This window comes from Caretta caretta, chromosome 4, assembly GCF_965140235.1.
Source record: "Caretta caretta isolate rCarCar2 chromosome 4, rCarCar1.hap1, whole genome shotgun sequence".
Classification (NCBI taxonomy): Eukaryota; Metazoa; Chordata; order Testudines; family Cheloniidae; genus Caretta; species Caretta caretta.
Genome location: NC_134209.1, coordinates 124,310,372 through 124,331,175, shown reverse-complemented (window position 1 = coordinate 124,331,175; position 20,804 = coordinate 124,310,372). Strand labels below are relative to the sequence as shown.

General features: G+C 42.3%; 1 long non-coding RNA gene across 2 annotated transcripts in view; it reads right to left on the bottom strand.

Annotated features, from left to right (window-relative positions):
* LOC125636156 (uncharacterized) overlaps nucleotides 1–20,804 on the bottom strand; it is a 214,832-nt gene that overhangs the window by 21,379 nt on the left and 172,649 nt on the right. The window contains exon 7 of one of the 2 annotated variants that reach the window (XR_012668201.1): nucleotides 14,557–15,615. The exons of the other annotated variant lie outside the window; for it this stretch is intronic. This is a non-coding gene — a long non-coding RNA (uncharacterized LOC125636156). Of the gene's footprint in view, nucleotides 1–14,556; nucleotides 15,616–20,804 lie in introns of those variants that run through there. 2 annotated transcript variants of the gene reach the window in all.

Below are 20,804 nucleotides of genomic sequence, written 5' to 3'. Positions count from 1 at the left end.
CCTACATCTACAGACACCACCACCACCAAGCGACTGAAGCGCTGATCAAAGGGGAGAGCCGGGCTGAAAAGCAACCAGCCAACCTGTGGTGAGAAGCATCTAAGTTTGTAAGGACATTGAAAGTGTTAAGATCAGCTTAGAATGTGTTTTGCTTGTATTTCATTTAACCAAATCTGACTTGTTATGCTTTGACTGATAATCACTTAGAATCTATCTTTATAGTTAATAAATTTGTTTGTTTATTCTACCTGAAGCAGTGTGTTTGGTTTGAAGCATGTCAGAGTCTCCCCTTGGGATAACAAGCCTGGTACATATCAATTTATTTGTTAAACTGATGAATTCGTATACTCTTGCAGTGTCCACTGGACACTGCAAGACGGAGGTTCCTATGGTTGTGTCCGGGCCCAGAGATATTGGCGAGTGTCATTTGCTTGTAAGTAGCTGGGAGCAGCTTACACGCCAGAGGCTGTGCATGAACAGCCCAGAAGTGGGGGTTCTCACAGCAGAGCAGGGTAAGGCTGGCTCCCAGAGTCAAGGATTGGAGTGGCCTAGCAGATCACCAGTCCAGATAACACCAAAGAGGAACGTCACAAACTCCCACCAATTATTTCCTGCACCAAGGTATTCACAGACCACTAATGGTATAACACCAACTGCCCAAATAAGTAATTGATAGTGAAGGCTTTGATGGTCTGTTTTTTTAATTCTCACCATTGACAAAGAAAGACCCAATGATATGAGCTAACAACAGAGTGTCATTTCTCCTGTTGATTTTTGTTACAGCCCAAAATTATCTGAACAAAAAAAAATTCTATAAAAAATGTTACAAAACATTGATTATCTAGCTAAGAAATCAGTTCAGAAGTTAGTGTGACTGATTGGTGACCAAACGCTCTAAAATTGTGTGCACAGCTTGGCTGATGCTGTATATCATTTCCAGAGTAGCTCAAAGGCTGTGTATCTATTCTGTTTAGTACTCTGACATGCCACGTAAAATAATTCATAATTAATAATTCATTAGTGAACACAGGAGTAATGTGGTAACATGCATATAGAGCCCAATCGTCCCTGGTGCTGAGTGCCTGCAACTTCCATTGATATCAGTGGGAGTAATAGGCACTTAGCATGTCTTAGGAGGTGCTCCACACTTAATAGGTTTGGGTCTATAATACCCACTTTTCATCTGACAGGGTTAAGGCACAATTCCCCACATGTATCTTATTTGGGCATCCTACAAATGCACTGTTTTGATGATGCTGGGACAATTTTGTAGGTACTACTATATATAAATAATTATGGGCCATGATATCACAGCAGAAATGTCTGGCATTCTTAGTGGTGCGCATGTGTTTTGGGAAGATGTGTGGAACATCTAAAAATAGTCACTCACTCACAAAGACTCTGGATAAAAATACATCATTATTAATGTTTGATATGTTTTTCCACAGAAAACTAGTTGCAATTAAGTTTGCACAACTGGACTGTAGTGAAAGAATGTTCCATAGAAGAGCCCTAATTGCTTAAAAAGATTATTACATACATACACACACACGTACACGTATTTGGTTCTCAGTTAGAAAATGATGTTATTTTAGGTTAAGGCTTGTGTTACAGTGAAAGCTGACCTCTTAGCCAAGTCATTCCAAATGACTTGTTGGTCACTCATAAACAGTTCGTTTCTCTAGTAATTTTTAAGAATTTCCCAATCACTTTTCCCCTATCATGACACTGTGTTCCAGGAAATGTAATAAAAAGACTGTCTTCTTTCTGTCTGAGTATCAAATAACTTGACTCCAACTCAGATTGGAACACCATCTATCTTGTGAAATCATCTACCACGCTTCTTCAGCTCTGTTTTGTTAGTCGTTAACACAAGGGGGAATCAGAGTACAGACATATTTTAGAGAAGCTGAGCTGGAAAACAGTTGAGTAGAACTGAATGACACTCAGGCTGTTAAGTTTCCAGGATTTTTTGACAATCTTTCTTAGTTTCAGTCCACATGACTTGTATCGCATGAATTTCACCATTTGTTTATGCTCTCATTAATTTTTCTGTGTCTACCTTAACATTATAGAAGATTTTTTAAAAGTCAGATTCATAGATTTCAAGGCCACTGTGATCATCTCATCGAACCTCCATTATTACATAGACCATAGAACTTCCCTGAAAAAGTTCCTACAGCATCTCTTTTTAAAAACACATCCAATCTTGATTTAAAAATTGACAGTGATGGAGAATCCATCATGACCCTTGGTAAACTGTTCCAATGATTAATTACCCTCACTGTTAAAAATGTATACTTTATTTCCAGTAAGAATTTATCTAGCTTCGACTTCCATCCATGGAATTGTATTATACTTTTTTCCATTAGATAGAAGAGCCCATTAGCAAATTTGTTGCCCATAGATATTAGACTAATCAAGTCATCCCTTAATGTTCTTATTAAGCAAAATAGATGGAGCTCTGAGTATATTACCATGAGGCATGTTTTCCAGTCCTTTAGTCATTCTCATGGCTCTTTTCTGAATCCTCTCCAATTTATCAACATCCTTCTTGATTTGTGGGCACCAGAACTGGGCACAGTATTCCAGCAGTGGTCACACCAGTGTCAAACACAGAGGTAAAATAACATCTCTACTTCTACTCAAGATTCCCCTATTTAATACAAGGATTGCATTACCCACAGCATTGCACTGGGAGCTCATGTTCAACTGATTATCCAGCATGACCCGCAAATCTTTTTCAGAGTCATTGCTACCCGAGGTAGAGTCCCCCATCCTGTCTCTTTCAGGTCATTAAAAAAATGTTAAAGAATGTAGGGCCAACAACCAACCCCCCTTTACAATTATATTATAAGACCTATCAGTTATCCAGCTTTTAATTCATTTAATGTGCCATGTTAGTTTTATGTAATTCCTTTTTTAAAAATAAAAATGCCTTACAGTACCAAGTCAAATGCCTTAAAGAAGTTGAAGTATATTATAGCAACACTATTATCTTTATCAAGATATCAAGTGACTTTGACAAGATCTGTTTTCCGTAAACCCACGTTGATTTGCATTAATTATATTACCCTCCTTTAATTGTTTCTTAATCAAATCCTGTATCAGTCCATCCATTATCTTGCCCAAGATTGATATCAGACTGACAGGCCTTTTATTATCTGGGTCATCCCATTTAAATTTTTTTAACTATTGGCAAAACATTAGCTTTCTTCCAGTCTTCTGGAACTTCCTTGGAGCTCTTTTTAAAAACTATTGGATCCAAGTTATCCAGATCGGCAGATTTAAAAATGTCTGACTTTAGTATCTGCTGTTTAATGTCCTCCTGAGTTACTAATGGAAGGGGAAAAAGTGGTATATGATATGACTATGTCATCTGTTTTCTCCCCCAAACACAGAACAGAAATATTCATTCAACACGTCCATGTTTTCTGCAATATTACTGATTTATACTATCATTTATATCTAGTAATGGAACAATGCCATTGGTAGGATGCTTTTTGTTCCTAATATACTTAAACTCCTTCTTATTGTCCTTAACTCTGCTGGCCATAGATTTATCCTTGTGTCCCTTTCCTTGCTGTATCAATTTTCTACAATTCCTAGCTTCTGGTTTATATTCATTACTATCAACTTCCCCTTTCTTCCATTTGTTTTATACAATATATAGCTCCCTTCATTCCCCTCTAAACCGGGCAATTTTTGAAACCAATATAGCCTTCTTCCTTAATTGTAGCTTTTTGGCCTTCTATTAAAGTGTTCTTAAACAATTCCCAATTATCACCCACATTTTTCTGATTAAATTCTTCCTTCAGACGATTTGATTCAGAAGTGTTTTCAGTATTTATAGATTACTGGTTTGGGTTTGGACTTTAATTTGTTTGCATATTATAAATCTGATCAAATCACAATCACTTATATCTAAGCCATAATTTATTTTTATTTCTGCGATAAATTCCTCTTTCTCTGTCAAGATGAGGTCTAATACAGAATTCCCCCATGTTGAGTTAGAAAATTCTCATCTTTAATATTTAGAAATTCCAAGGATGTTTTAGAACTGGCAGCATGAGACCTCCAGCGTGTCACACATATTGAAGTCTTTATGATCACATAACTTTTCCCCCTACACATTATAAATAGGTGTGTAATTAGACAGTTATCCCGTTCACTAGTGTGATTTGATAGTCTGTAGCAGACACCAACTAATACCCCATCTTGTACTTTATCTGTTAGAATATTGATCCATAAGCAATTCAAGATCTTTTTCTTCCGTTATCAATGACTCAGAATCATGTAATGCCATTTTTGACAGAGTGCCACTTCTCCTCCTCGTTTGCCCACTCGATCCTTCCTAACGAGATTATAACCATTGGTTTTAACATTCCGGTCATAGGAATCATCCCACCTGATTTCAGAAATAGCAAATAGGTCAAATTGATGCTCATAAATGAGCAATTACACTTCCTCTTGTTTGTTACCTGGCCTCCTAGCACAGGTGTATAGGCAATTCAAACATTTCTTCTCTTCATGTTCTTTGGTTAATTTTGTTCTCAATATTTCGACTTTGCACTAAATGAGTTCTCCTAGCTTCACTCTTTTACCCCATGCCCCCTTTTGTTATTAGTTTAATGCCCTTTAACGGTTCCCTTAAATGGTTTAATGGTTCCCTTTCTATTGAGGTGGAGGCCATCCAAACTATGCAGCCCCCTCTCCCTATAAAAGGAGGATCAGTGTTTCATAAGAACAATATCCTCCACCCTACACCGCTAACCTAGCCAGTGGTTCATTTCCAGAACCTTCTGTCTTTCTGTGCTCTTGGGACATGAAGGATCTCGAAGATCACTGGGATGTTCTTCCTCTTCAGCATGCTTCTGAGCATGGGTGGCAGGTATAAGAGTTTAGGGGAGGCTCAGCCTCCCCAAACAGGATGTGGCACACCTCCTTTTGGAGCGCTGCTACCTAAAGGGCTCCCAGGCTGTGGTCCTGCCCATGCTCTACCCCAAGGTCCCACTCCTGCTCATCCTCTTCCCCCATGGCCCTGCCCATGCGGCTTCCCACCCCACTCCACCTCTTCCCCCCAAGGCCTTGCCCTCACTCCGCCTCTTCATATCCTCACTCTGCCTCTTCCCATGAGGCTTCTACTGCCTGCCACTCACTCCTCTCTGCCCTTTTCCCCAGGTCCCCACCACTTAATGTGACAGGTGGAGAGGGGGCAGAGAGGAGCAAGCAGCAGGCAGTGGGAGTCCTCAGGCGAGGGGGCCATTGACTTCAGAAGCCGATCCAATCTCAGAGTGACCTCTCGTGCCTTGGCTCCGGGAAAGCAGCACACTGTCATGTTGTTTGCCTGTCCCAAATCTCTTAGGATTTTATGAAAATCTCCCCCATATGCATAATCCAGCATCTACTTTGAAACACTTGTTCTTATGCAATATGTTGTACATAAGATGTATTATTTCTTTCACAAATGTATCTGCAGGGTTCTGGTTTTTTCAATAACTTTTTACTTCATTTACCACTAATCTGAAACCAATAAAAAGACCAAATCCTCAGCTGGTGTAAAATTTACACCAGCCAGTGCAATGCCAAAGTGCATAGCTTGAAAACAATGCTTGAAAACAATGCCAAAGAGCCTAGCTTGAAAATCTGCCCCCTCACCACCCTGGCCAAAAAAACCCAAAACCCTGCACTTACCACTAAGTACTCTTGGAAAGGGACCTTCCTAGCCTTCTCTGAAGTAATCTCCTTAATTAGCTCATCCAAGTCTATCCACCTTGCTTCTGAGTTCACTGTAGAAATAATTGCCAGATTGTTTAACTTTCCTGACCCTTTGATGTTCTTAGGTAGGTCATAATGAAAGGTGTTTCAGGAAGCTAAAATTAAATCAGCAGCCACCATTACAGGAAGACAGCAAAAATAAAAAGGAAGTGCTGTTTGTTTTAGGGAAACCTGCATCTAAAGACCCTTTGTGAATGTAGCTAAGGAGATTAATGGGCACCTTTGTTTCCAAGTCATCCTTAAAGATTTGTTTATAAGAATTGGTGAAGAGTTCAATCTCATTCTCAAAACAGAGTTTAAATCCTCAGGGTAATTGCTTGCTAAGTTTCAAGCGTACCTCTTTACACCAATGCTGCTGAGACTTTCCAGTTTCTCACCCATCAAAAAAAGCAAACTTTTCTCTGACTCCATCATATATTTATGCAGCCTACCATCCAATTGTGTCAATATTGTGTCTAAGACAGTTGAAAACCTCACATTCAAAAACCTTTTTTGGGATCTGATGACTTTGTGTCCTTTTTAAGTTCCCCTGGCATTACTTTCCTCCTTTGAGATCATTTCTATTTGAACTGCATGGATATTCCTAAAATTTCAACCTGTGAAGCACCAGCTTTCTTGCATTCACTGAACACAGAAGACCATAGTTCTGATAAAGCATCTCAAAGGCCACCAAGTAAATGAGCTATTTGAATGTCAAGATCCAGACTGGACAGTTTTTTAATCAAAATGTTAATTAAAAAATATAAGATATAATATACTATCTCAGCCAAAACAAGAAACAAATACTCTGAAATGTTCATTTGCAAGTTAACAGCTTCTGACTTAAGTTCTGGCACAAGATTAAACGAGATCAAGGCTTCATACAAAGTCAAAAATACCCTCCGCATGATCTCATAGTGGGTGGATTGCCTCTACTCTGGGTGACCATCTTGCCATGCTTTAGCATTTTAAGGTAATGTTAATATGCTTTTTCAACACCCAACAACTAGCAGAAGCATGAAACGAATCTTCGAACAATTCCATAAGAACAGAACACTTCTTCAATTCAGGAGAGCTTTGGAGTGCAATCGAACGAAGAATTTAGCTTTTCTAACCTTGTCAAAAATAGTCTGCCAGACTTTTCTTGCAATCCTACCAATGACTCCTTTTGGATAGTTACATCACCTTTGCAGCACCAAAATTTCTATATGATCTTGCACCTTGCAAGTAATTCAGGTAAACCCCAAAACTGCCATTTTGAGGACTAATTGCTCATCTGAACCTCTCAAAGCTGTCACCTAAGTACAGCAACATATCCAAGAGAAAAGGCACAATATTGTGCCTCATGTCCTTCCGCGGCTGATAGAAGGTATGCGCACGTTTGTCAATTGTGTGACTCTTTTCTAATTGTTCTGCAATTTCCATCCAGTGAGTGAATCCCTCTACATGTTCTTTTGAATGTTCATACTGGCATACTTGCATGCTAAAGTGGAAAAAGTTCACAAACCCAGTTTTACAGTTTGCAGTAGATGAGGAGGAATTTGGCTGGAAAAAAGCAAACAAAGCAAAAGAGAACAAGGAAGCAAGAGTCAAACTGTACATCAACCAAGATCACTAGCATAACTCCCCATTAGGAGCTGACAAAGAACCACTGTTTTCTTTGCATTTTCTAGGCAAAAAGTCTTGGTCTAAATTAACAATGGGACAGCATTCTATCAAAAACAGCAAACAGAACCCGTCAACTGTGGCCAAGTACTCAGATCTGCCTTGTCAAAGTCAAAATTCTGCCCCATGCTTTCAATAATAGAACCGTTTTCAGTATTCATGTCCATTACAATCACACTAGCAACCAATGGCGAACTTTCTGTCCTAGAATCAGAGACTCTAGGACCCAACGAGTCAACACTAACCTCTGTGCCAGAATCAGAGATTCTGGCACCCAACAAGCCTGACAAATCCAAATCAACATCCTCACTCGCTAAGGAAGGCACAGAAGTGTGAATAGAACTGTTTGCAGATTGTTCATGAGGAACATGGTCAGACTTCACATCTCAAGAAGCTCTGTGGACCACTTGCACTCTTTTGATCTTTTTCACAGACCTGCGGCAGCTTGCACTGTTGAGCGCCGCTCTTGTGCTTGTACGTACTCATGTTGGAAATCATGGCTGAACATCAAAGTTCACCCACGAGGCTCTTCATAAGTGAATTGCTAGGTTTGGAATCACTATGGTAGCAGATGAAAGATAAATAATATGTCTGCGAAACTCTGAAAGAAATCAGATATAAGGTCATTTTCTCTGCAACTCAGCACTATATCCAGTGCTTAAAGTGGAGGAGGCTGCAACCTTCCCCCCACATCAAACCTTCAAGTATTTTTTTGAAGCTTGAGAGGAGTCACTATGGCCATCAAAAGCTTCTTCCAGAGCTGCTGCCCCATATAGCTCCCCAGGCTGTTTCCTCAGACAGCACCCTGGGCTCTCACCCTGCACCATCCACTCATTGGCCTGGCCTTCAGTAAAGAGGAAGTGGTTGGTGCCTGTGTCCAAGGGGGAGCAAAGCAGAGCCTAGGGCTAGGAGCTACAACAATCCGAGGAGTGGTAGAGGTATCAGTTCTTGAGGTGGGGAGTGGGTGGGGGGAAGCGCAGCCTAGAAGCCGGTTAGGGGCTGGAAGAAGCTACGGGGGGCACAGACCCACCCACACTGGTTGCCCAGCACCTTAGGCTCTGAGCAGGGCCAGCAGAGAGGGATGAGATGGGGTGGGAGCAGTGAGGATGGGAGAGCAGAGGCAGCAACCGGAGCACAGGTCCCAGAGACTCAGAGACCCCCCAATTTCCACTATCACTGCAACCCCAACTCCAGAGATACTGCACACCCCACTGAATCTCACAGCCCCACCTGTCCTGTATCCCCACTGAGACCCCCCAAAACTTAGAGACCCCCCAATCTCAGTGAATCTCACTGCACCCCTATCCCTGGAAAAACCCTCAACTCTTCTGGTATGGATATTAATGACATCTACAAAGCACTAAATGGGACCCCAAACACACCATTTGGGGCACTAAATGAAGGCTAGGGCCCCACAACGGAAGAGTAAAAAACCCAAAATAATTAATAGCCATTTGAACACAGCCCTGCACCATCTGAGGAGCTCACCCAAGTCACTGCAACTCTGAAGGTGAAATTTAGCTGAAAGCCTGAAACCACCAAACACCACCTTATGACACCCTATACCATGCAGAAGAACAAGTTTTGCTTCGCTCCAACAGGGAATTATAAATACACATACACTCAAGACATTATATGAGCATTATTGAACCTCTCAAACATGAGAGGAGTTTCATGTTTGTCACAAAACCCTGATAGTTTTGTGTGGGTTGAAGTTTTGTAATGGACGTTTTGCATAAGTCTCCTGCTGAGTAGATAACGGTCTGAGATGTGATTAGCTTCATCGATTCGCATCCACTTTCATAGACCCTCCTTTGTGTACACCCCTGACTGTGGAAGAAACACAGTGTGATTCACCATACACGTCTAAGATCAGAAGAGCCCAACACTCTGAAAAGGCTCTCAAATGAAACAGTTTAATCACGTCCATATTCTGCAGGTCTATTTTTGGCAATAACAGCAGCCTCATGTACAATGATATTTTCTGTTCCTTAAATTGCCAATTGTATTGCTGATTTTCTTGTTACAGTAATATCCCCAGCAATTTCAGATTCATGCTCTTTGTCTACAGTTTTTTGTTCCAGAAGACTATGTTCACTGAGAGGGAGAACTGGCAGATATTTGAAAGATTTTTAATTTTGATGACCAGGCCCCCAGTCCTACAATGATTTACACATATGCCCAAGCACATGCATCATCCTGTTGACCCCAAAGGATTGCCACTAAGCATGTGGGATCAAGACCTAAATGGTATTTGTTCTTATATGTTTCTGCATCCAAAGAAATAGGGCTGAACATTTAGTTCCCCACTGCACTTTAGATCAAAAGACAGCTGGCCCTGTGCTCGAGGCACTGAGATACAACCTGGGAGAGCTGGGTTCCTGGCTCTGCCATAGACTCCCTGAAGGACCAAGTCACATAGGCTATATCTACACAGCTCATAGCAGCGAGCCTCTCTGTCTGGCTCAACAGACTTGGGCTTGCACTACCATTCCAAAAATAAGTGTGTAGACAGCACATTGAAGTTGCAGCTTGGGCTGGATCTTGGCTTCTGAAGCCTACAGCTATTTTTGGTGCAGTAGCACAATCCTGAGTCTGTCAAGCCAGGCTGGGAAGCTCACTGCTGCAGGCTATGTAGACATACCCTTAGGTCCTGATCCTGCAAATGATTGCACCCAGGCAGACTATTACACCCATGCCGAGCTCTGTTGTGGGTACAGCAAGTCACCTTAAGCTCCTTAACCTCTCTGCGGCTCAGCTCATCTGTAAAATGGGGATAATACTTCCCTTCCCTTCTCTCATCTTTTCCCCCCTCACTCTGTATTTATATTGTAAACTCTTCGTGGCAGGAACTATCTTACTATGTGTAGCCCTGAGCTCAGCTCTAACCTGGCCTCTAGGTGCTACCATAATGTAACTGAATAATAAGAAGAATGATGACAAATCAGTGTTTATTTCTTCATACACTCCCCTTCAGAGTGGCCAGCCGCTAAAGGATTACACCTCTGAACTCAACATATTTTATGGCTCCAAACTAATTACATCATTTATATTCTTGAGAACTAAAATGTGAGGAGTTACATTGAGTCTGCATGGTAAGTGCCGGCAGAGATAAGTGCAGGCATACGGAAAACCCCAAAACCACAAGCTTGCAGGTGTTCACTGACAGAGACAGCCAAGTGCTCAATAATAACCCCTTACATGGCAACAATGGTCATGAGCAAGGGTAAACATAAACAGGGGCGAGGAATTTAGCAGGAAAATTAGAGGGCAATTATTGGGCCGAGACCAGAATTCCCCACCTGGGGAGGGGGAGGGCTGATGATTACAATAAAGGGGAACACAAAAGGATCTCGGTGCTCACTCCTTGAGATGTTGGGGAGGTGAACGGGTGGTACAGCTATGCTTCCGCAGGGTGTCGTTGAGCTTTTTCTACAATAATCCGAGCCATAACTGAAGACTCCAGTCTCTGTGTGTTCCTGTGTCCCCCCGTTGGTTGTGTCTGAAGACATAGGATACCCCAACATAAAATAGGGTGGATCATAATTACCTCTTGTGTGAAAAATGACTCATAGACTGAAGTGTTTATCTCGGAGAGATTGCCGAGACTCATCAAGCCCTCGGATCGCTACCCCTTCCTGCTTCTCCACGTGGGCACCAATGATACTGCCAAGAATGACCTTGAGCGGATCACTGCGGACTATGTGGCTCTAGGAAGAAGGATAAAGGAGTTGGAGGCGCAAGTGGTGTTCTCGTCCATCCTCCCCGTGGAAGGAAAAGGCCTAGGTAGGGAGCGTCGAATCGTGGAAGTCAACGAATGGCTACACAGGTGGTGTCGGAGAGAAGGCTTTGGATTCTTCGACCATGGGATGGTGTTCCAAGAAGGAGGAGTGCTAGGCAGAGACGGGCTCCACTTAACGAAGAGAGGGAAGAGCATCTTCGCGAGCAGGCTGGCTAACCTAGTGAGGAGGGCTTTAAACTAGGTTCACCGGGGGAAGGAGACCAAAGCCCTGAGGTAAGTGGGAAAGCGGGATACCGGGAGGAAGCACAGGCAGGAATGTCTGTGAGGGGAGGGCTCCTGCCTCATACTGGGAATGAGGGGCGATCAACAGGTTATCTCAAGTGCTTATATACAAATGCACAAAGCCTTGGAAACAAGCAGGGAGAACTGGAGGTCCTGGTGATGTCAAGGAACTATGACGTGATCGGAATAACAGAGACTTGGTGGGATAACTCACATGACTGGAGTACTGTCATGGATGGTTATAAACTGTTCAGGAAGGACAGGCAGGGCAGAAAAGGTGGGGGAGTAGCACTGTATGTAAGGGAGCAGTATGACTGCTCAGAGCTCCGGTACGAAACTGCAGAAAAACCTGAGTGTCTCTGGATTAAGTTTAGAAGTGTGTGCAACAAGAGTGATGTAGTGGTGGGAGTCTGCTATAGACCACCGGACCAGGGGGATGAGGTAAATGAGGCTTTCTTCCGGCAGCTCACGGAAGCTACTAGATCGCATGCCCTGATTCTCATGGGTGACTTTAATTTTCCTGATATCTGCTGGGAGAGCAATACAGCGGTGCATAGACAATCCAGGAAGTTTTTGGAAAGCGTAGGGGACAATTTCCTGGCGCAAGTGCTAGAGGAGCCAACTAGGGGGGGCGCTTTTCTTGACCTGCTGCTCACAAACCGGGTAGAATTAGTGGGGGAAGCAAAAGTGGATGGGAATCTGGGAGGCAGTGACCATGAGTTGGTTGAGTTCAGGATCCTGACACAGGGAAGTAAGGTAAGCAGCACGATACGGACCCTGGACTTTAGGAAAGCAGACTTCGACTCCCTCAGGGAACGGATGGCCAGGATCCCCTGGGGGACTAACTTGAAGGGGAAAGGAGTCCAGGAGAGCTGGCTGTATTTCAAGGAATCCCTGTTGAGGTTACAGGGACAAACCATCCCGATGAGTCGAAAGAATAGTAAATATGGCAGGCGACCAGCTTGGCTTAATGGTGAAATCTTAGCGGATCTTAAACATAAAAAAGAAGCTTACAAGAAGTGGAAGGTTGGACATATGACCAGGGAAGAGTATAAAAATATTGCTCAGGCATGTAGGAATGTTATCAGGAGGGCCAAATCGCACCTGGAGCTGCAGCTAGCCAGAGATGTCAAGAGTAACAAGAAGGGTTTCTTCAGATATGTTGGCAACAAGAAGAAAGCCAAGGAATGTGTGGGCCCCTTACTGAATGAGGGAGGCAAACTAGTGACAGAGGATGTGGAAAAAGCTAATGTACTCAATGCTTTTTTTGCCTCTGTTTTCACTAACAAGGTCAGCTCCCAGACTGCTACGCTGGGCATCACAAAATGGGGAAGAGATGGCCAGCCCTCTGTGGAGATAGAGGTGGTTAGGGACTATTTAGAAAAGCTGGACATGCACAAGTCCATGGGGCCGGACGAGTTGCATCTGAGAGTGCTGAAGGAATTGGCGGCTGTGATTGCAGAGCCATTGGCCATTATCTTTGAAAACTCGTGGCGAATCGGGGAAGTCCCGGATGACTGGAAAAAGGCTAATGTAGTGCCAATCTTTAAAAAAGGGAAGAAGGAGGATCCTGGGAACTACAGGCCAGTCAGCCTCACTTCAGTCCCTGGAAAAATCATGGAGCAGGTCCTCAAAGAATCAATCCTGAAGCACTTGCATGAGAGGAAAGTGATCAGGAACAGCCAGCATGGATTCACCAAGGGAAGGTCATGCCTGACTAATCTAATCGCCTTCTATGATGAGATTACTGGTTCTGTGGATGAAGGGAAAGCAGTGGATGTATTGTTTCTTGACTTTAGCAAAGCTTTTGACACGGTCTCCCACAGTATTCTTGTCAGCAAGTTAAGGAAGTATGGGCTGGATGAATGCACTACAAGGTGGGTAGAAAGCTGGCTAGATTGTCGGGCTCAACGGGTAGTGATCAATGGCTCCATATCTAGTTGGCAGCCGGTATCAAGTGGAGTACCCCAAGGGTCGGTCCTGGGGCCGGTTTTGTTCAATATCTTCATAAATGATCTGGAGGATGGTGTGGATTGCACTCTCAGCAAATTTGCGGATGATACTAAACTGGGAGGAGTGATAGATACGCTGGAGGGGAGGGATAGGATACAGAAAGACCTAGACAAATTGGAGGATTGGGCCAAAAGAAATCGGATGAGGTTCAATAAGGATAAGTGCAGGGTCCTGCACTTAGGACGGAAGAACCCAATGCACAGCTACAGACTAGGGACCGAATGGCTAGGCAGCAGTTCTGCGGAAAAGGACCTAGGGGTGACAGTGGACGAGAAGCTGGATATGAGTCAGCAGTGTGCCCTTGTTGCCAAGAAGGCCAATGGCATTTTGGGATGTATAAGTAGGGGCATAGCGAGCAGATCGAGGGACGTGATCGTTCCCCTCTATTCGACATTGGTGAGGCCTCATCTGGAGTACTGTGTCCAGTTTTGGGCCCCACACTTCAAGAAGAATGTGGATAAATTGGAGAGAGTCCAGAGAAGGGCAAAAAAAATGATTAGGGGACTGGAACACATGAGTTATGAGGAGAGGCTGAGGAAGCTGGGATTGTTTAGCCTGCAGAAGAGAAGAATGAGGAGGGATTTGATAGCTGCTTTCAACTACCTGAAAGGGGGTTCCAAAGAGGATGGCTCTAGACTGTTCTCAATGGTAGCAGATGACAGAACGAGGAGTAATGGTCTCAAGTTGCAGTGGGGGAGGTTTAGATTGGATATTAGGAAAAACTTTTTCACTAAGAGGGTGGTGAAACACTGGAATGCGTTACCTAGGGAGGTGGTAGAATCTCCTTCCTTAGAGGTTTTTAAGGTCAGGCTTGACAAAGCCCTGGCTGGGATGATTTAACTGGGAATTGGTCCTGCTTTGAGCAGGGGGTTGGACTAGATGACCTTCTGGGGTCCCTTCCAACCCTGATATTCTATGATTCTATGATATTCTATGATAAGTGTGCTGCTTATTACAATATTATTAGCATAAGTTGTTTTAGGGATGTGGTAAATAAATAATAAAATAAATAAAATAAATAATTCAGGAAATATGCAAAAGCAAATAGGTTTGTTAACTTTCTTCAAATATTTTTATTTAAAAATGCAGGTACAGTATATTGTTTTCCACTTTAACTGTAAAGGTGTGTTTTCCTTTTTCTAAGTAAAGTGTTTGGAAACTAAGTGCAGTGATGAAAGTAAGAACAATCTGGGGAAAAGCTGATATTCCAAGGCTTGGTCTACATTTAACAACTTATAATTGTGCAGTTATGTCAATCAGGTGTGCGAAAAAGCCATAAGCCTGAGTGATATAGCTATGCCAACAAAAACCCCAGCGTAGACACATCAGCTTTACTGGCATAGTAACGTCATTCAGGGAGATGGTGTTCCTACACTGGCAGAAAAACTTCTGTTGATGCATGCTGCACCTACACTATGGAATTATCCCTGCCTAGGCTCTGTCGTGTAGACAGAGCTTTTATCAACACTCAAAAGAAATTGAGATGAGAAAAACATCATGGTCTCAACCTGCAAGGGGCTGAGGGCCATATTTTTGAAGGTATTTAGGCATCTGACTCCTCTTGATCTCAAGGGGAGTTAAAAATTTGACCCTGAGTGCCTTCTGCAAGGCATTAAGTCCCCCGAAATCCAATTGAAGTTATTGGGACCTGTTTTTATCATTGACTTCAATGGGATCAGACTTAGGCCAACACTGGGCACTTTTATATCATTTATTATTTGTATTGTGCTAGTACGCAGAGACCCCAAACAGAGACCAGGACCCCACTGTGCTGCTGTTGTACAAACAGAACAAAAAAGGGGGACCCTGCCCCAAAGAGCTTACATGCTAAGTGATTTTTTTTAAATCCCTCCCTCTGTATATAACCAGCATTTCACGCAGATAAACAGTAATTAGCAAAACTGCGGAATAGAAGTTGGAAAATTAAAATGAAATCTCAGATGAGAAGAGCTCTGGGCTTCTTGATGGAGCAATAGCTGCTTAGTCCCAAACAGAGTTTCAGAAAGTGATATTATTTCCAAAGGCAGGATTCCTCCAGACTGCAGTTTGACAACCCAATTTTGCCTCCAAACAGATTACAGTCACCACATAGACATTCTTCATTCCTGGATGGATGGAGGGTGGGTGGGGGAAGGCGGGTGATGTAAGATGTGAACCTGAAGCAAAGATAGCATGAGCAGGCAGTATTAATTCCAGTGCACCCAAATCCGGTTTCGTGTCAACAGGAACAAAATGCACAAGAAGCTTGTTTGAAAGTCTGAACTAACATTCATTGGGTTGGTTCATTCAAGCCTGGTCTTCCTTTCAAGTGCTGTCACATGTGTCATTCTAGGCTCCAACAAGTCAAGTTTAGGCCCTAAACTCACTGTGAAAGTCAACCACAACTACCAAGTTGCACCTCGTTTCAGGTTCAAATCAGCATAAGAATTCTACAGCAAGTTTCATATTGAGTCTATATACTAAATGCCCCCTGACAATTCAGCCAGGGAAACAAAGAAAAATCCTGCCTCCCTAGAAGTTAATATATTAAAATCTGCATCCAAAAAGGGAGGTCTGTTTAAATGCTGCCTGGGAGGAGGAGTGGCCTTGGAATGGTCGCAAAGTGGTAACAGTTTGTAGGATAACATTTCATAAGGATTTTTGGGACAAAGATTTGTGCATTCATTGGGGACTATCCTTAGTGTTTGTCCTAATTTGGAGTGGCTGAAACTGAAAATTTGAAAAAAAAATTACCATTCTGAGTTTATATTCTCAACCTGTGCATCTTGTATGTCTGAACTGTACTGCCAACTTCTAAATTCATCTGTGAGCCCATCAAGAGCAGAGACTGTGGCCTCACTCTATGTTTATACAGCACCAAGCACACTGTCATCTCACACATAAAAAGAATAATAGTCACAGTTGCACATATAGAGGGCTAATCAATGTAAACATAGGGTTTCTCTAAATAGGAGGCTAGCGGAAGCCAGACGGCATGAAATCACTGAGAACTGTTTCATAAACTTTTCTTGCAATCAAATCTAATTGAAATAACACAAGATTGTGGGCTTTAGCAGGTGGGCAGCACGCACAGCTGCTTCTGCCAGTTGATTTCCAAAGAATACATACATAAAACATTTCACAGAGGATGACATCTGGGGAAAAAGGTTAACCCAGATGGAATGCTCATTTTGAGTCTTCATTCTTCCAACAGCTTTCTGAAGCATGCATCCTTAACAATACAGGCAGAAAAAAAAATCTAAAGCAATTTTGTCATTTGCAGCAAGCTACAATACAGATGTGCAGCTTTATCTTGCTATAAAAGTCTTCAATTCTGATTTGTAGTTTTGATTTAATAAAGAAATCAGATGAGCCAAGAGAACCTATGGTAGGTCACTGCAGAGAAGTTCAGATTGGTTCAGTCTAGCAGAGGTTTTGTGTGATTTTGACCAGAAAGTTGGCTATTTGGGTTAAATTTTGCTTTAATCTTTTAGTTGTGCTTGAAACCAACACTCCAAGCAAAACATGGGGGAAGGTGTGTGGAATCAGGGGACCCATATGGACCAAAACGAGGGTAAAACAGACTTCTATAAAGCCCATGAACAGACTCTGATAAGTTTTATATATCTGTACTGAATACCATAATTCTGTTGGACAGGTAACCAATTGCCCATTCTTTTCAGGGTTTGTTTTCCATGTAACTCTCATTCTTATAGATAAATGCAATATAAAGACCTATATGGCCAGCCTGTTCCATTTACTACTTATATCAGAAATTGTGTTTTAAACACTTCATTCTGCAGAATCAGGAGATTCCCATGCAACAGCAAGAGCAACCAGCAGAGAGACTGCATCAGACAACAGCAAAACCGGATGTAAAATACACCGTTTCATATTTCTGAACTCTTGGACTACCCGTGTGTACACACAGTCCACTGAATACTTCAGAAATCAACCAAACTTTTAAAATGAAAAGTACTTTCCCCAAAAAGTAGAGCAGGGAAACCACTGACAATAGCACTATGTAGAAGATGAAGCTGTTTCAAAGCAGCTCTGAGAATCAGCCCTGTGGTACTATGACTTAGCAAGAAATGACTGAGTATGAAGAGACTTCTTGTAAAAGCACCCATCTCCTTTTTGTAACATAGAAATCAGTTGACACTAAGAAAGAATCAGTGACAAAAGAACCCCCCAAAAGGCAGAGTCCCTGAAAGGGAAGATGGAGAGGACACAGTGTTGAGAAAGTTGCCAAGGAGGAAATCAAAGTGGTCTTTTGAAAATGTTTTACTTTAGAGAGACCAAATTTGTATATTAAAATATAACATTTGGTTCTTTATTTGTAAGTGATCATAAAGACAATTAAAAGGCAGTCTCTGGCCTGAAGAGCTTATGACCTACAGTAGATCGAACCCAACAACAATAGTAATGACATGGGGAGAGAAGAGGAATGTTTGGCTAGCGATCAGGTAGAACAAAGAATGCAACAATATGACTGTGTGATTCCTTTGGGTTCAGCCAAACCTTAATGGTCTCATTTTCTAACTCTCTTCTAAGTTATTTTAGAGGTGGTAAGTTAAAGGAATCCCTTAGGGTTATTGAAGGGTTTTGTTTTGTGTGTGGTCTCACGGAGATACTGTGGGGGTGTCACCAAGCTATAGCCTGGTGAGCCAGGATGACTTGATCACTGCACGAGAAAAGAAAAAAAGGGGGAGGGAAAAGGAACCAAAAAGACTGAAGTAAGACTAGAAAGGATTTATCAGTATTTAGTTTACCATTATCTGCACCCAAAGTCTTTAATCCAATTTCCCCATAAACTCTCTTACCTCTCATGCAAGTGTAAAGGTTTCTAGGGATGCAGACCCCAGTTGGTGCCCCACTCTCCGCAAGCTCAGTATCTTTATCCCAAGGTTATTGTCTCTTCTCCTGCCCCTTTCTGGAGCTGTGTTTTCCTAGGTACTCTTTCTGCCCCTCCCCCCTTGAGTGTTGCCTCTCCCCCTTGTACTGAGCTGGGGTCAGTTTATATAGGCCCAGACTCTGCCCATTCCTAGCAGCCTTTGGGAGGATTGGTTAATTGGAGTCGGATACTTGGGGATTTTTTCTCCTCCCCTATGTGACAGTTCACTCTGTCATAATGAGTTTGTGGGAGGAAAAGCAGTGAAGATAGAAGATGATGGGAGTTGGAATAGAGGACCCAGTACAGATTCCAATGCCACTTATTAATATCTAGTTCTCATGTAGCACTTTTCCTCTATAGCTCTCAAAGCACTTTATAAATAAGGTCTGTATCATTTCCTTCATTGTATAGATGGGAAAACTGAGGCAAAGGGAGGGGAAATGACTTACCTAAGGTTACCCAGCAAACAACTGGGAGAGCCAGAAATTGAACGCAGGTCTCTTGAATCCCAAGCCAGTGCCCTATCCAATAGGCCACACTGCCTCTCTGGAACTTCTGGAGTTGCAATTCAAATGTATATGTACCTGGCTTCTACAACTCCACATCTGACTTGCTGCATGTCTCTTTGTAAAGTATTAGAAATGCATGTGTCCATGAATACATGCTGTTCTCTCTAGAAGTTATATGCTGAAGTACCATGGTAACCAACTGTGACATGCAGAGAGAAGTAGGTTTAGCATGTCAGTATGCATGAATCTTTTAGGGCCTTGAAATTTTGCTCTTTGCAATAGTTTTGGAGACTCCAAAACCATTCAAAATGAATTGGTGAAAGATTGTTCACTAATTTGGTCTGACCGTAGCTATATTGTACACATGGTACGCCAAGGACAGAAACCAGGTAACCTTTGGCTCTACCAGGTAATCTACGCTTCTACCATTTGGATTAAAGGAAAAACTTCTTTAGCTGCCAGTAGGAGTAAGGATTTTAGCTTTCAAGGGCTGAAAGGTTTAAGTACACACTAGTTCATACAGTCAGTTGAGAAAGGTCTTTAATTGCCTATAGTGCAAAGAGGTATTTTTAAAATTTCTTTAATACAGGAAATATTTTCAAATGATGGTATCAAAGCTGGTAAAACTATGTATTGCTATTTCAAACATATGCAGACTGAATATTCCAAATTGAAACGACCACCTGATCTTACTGCTGTAACATTTCCCCTCCCTTATCCCCAGTCCAGATTATTCCTCATTTCAGACTGTAACCGCTTCAGGGTAAGAGCCATGTTTTTATCTATCTGGACCATGAACATTTGTGATGCTGTATAAATAATACCATTAGCTTGATTCACTGACATATTACAATGGAACTCCTATTTGCCTGATTCATTAAAAATTGCACCCAACATCTGTGTGGCAGATGTAGTCACAGGGTTGCACATGCATCTAAATTTGAGGTTCTGAAGCATTGGCTGGGCTTCTATACCACAAAAGATGCTCATACTTTTTAAAAATTGGATCTTGCCTTGTTACAGCTATATCAACTGAAAATGAGTTCACATTTGTAGATCTAATACCACAATGAATTAGAATTACAGATTCTAGTATCAGTGAGAATTAGAATTATGTTAATTACATGAAAATTTGACTTAAAGGCCTAAAGCCAACATTAACCATTTGCATTTTTATATTGACCACATACATCCAATGATTGCATTGTTCATGCAGCAGGTCAGGTGCGGTTTGGCATGGGGGGCGGGAAGAAATCACATACAGGTGAAATTTTGATTATGTCAGAAATATTTGAATAAGCTTGCTTTAACAAATCAAAACAGTAATTACTAGTAGTAGGAAACTTTATAATGAGGCTGAGTATGAAGGGAAACTGTTTTGAGCAAATGTGTATGATCAGTGTAATGATCACTACTAATCAAAGACTAAGTTGCTATTGTTCCATATTCCAGAGAAGAAATAGACACATATTGACACAAATGACACATATTGTATGGCACAATAATAATTCTCCCTGGAGTATACTGCACTTATTGAATGGCTATTTTAATGATTTGGCTAATGACTTCAACCTGAGAGCACATGATCTTGTAATTACATGGCTCAGGAGCCACATCAACTAATCAAAGTGCTCCTTCACTCCAATTTTGTGCTGTTTCAAGCCCTAGCTAGCAAAGCACTTCAGCACTTGCTTAACATTAGCACATGACTAGCCAATGGGACTACTTACATGTTTAAATGCTTTGCTCTTGCCACCCCTCTCCCAGCCCCCAGCCAGCACTTCCATGCGGGCACTGACTGCCGCTCCCCGTTCTTGTAGTTGTTGAGTGAGACCAGCAGACAGAGGGAACACAGGCTGCTGGAAGTGAGGGAAGGAACCAGCGTGCAGGAACCAGCCCCAGAGAAGTGGCAAGGTGGAGCAGTGCTGGCTGCCCCCACTGCCCACTCAGGTTTGGCCCTGTG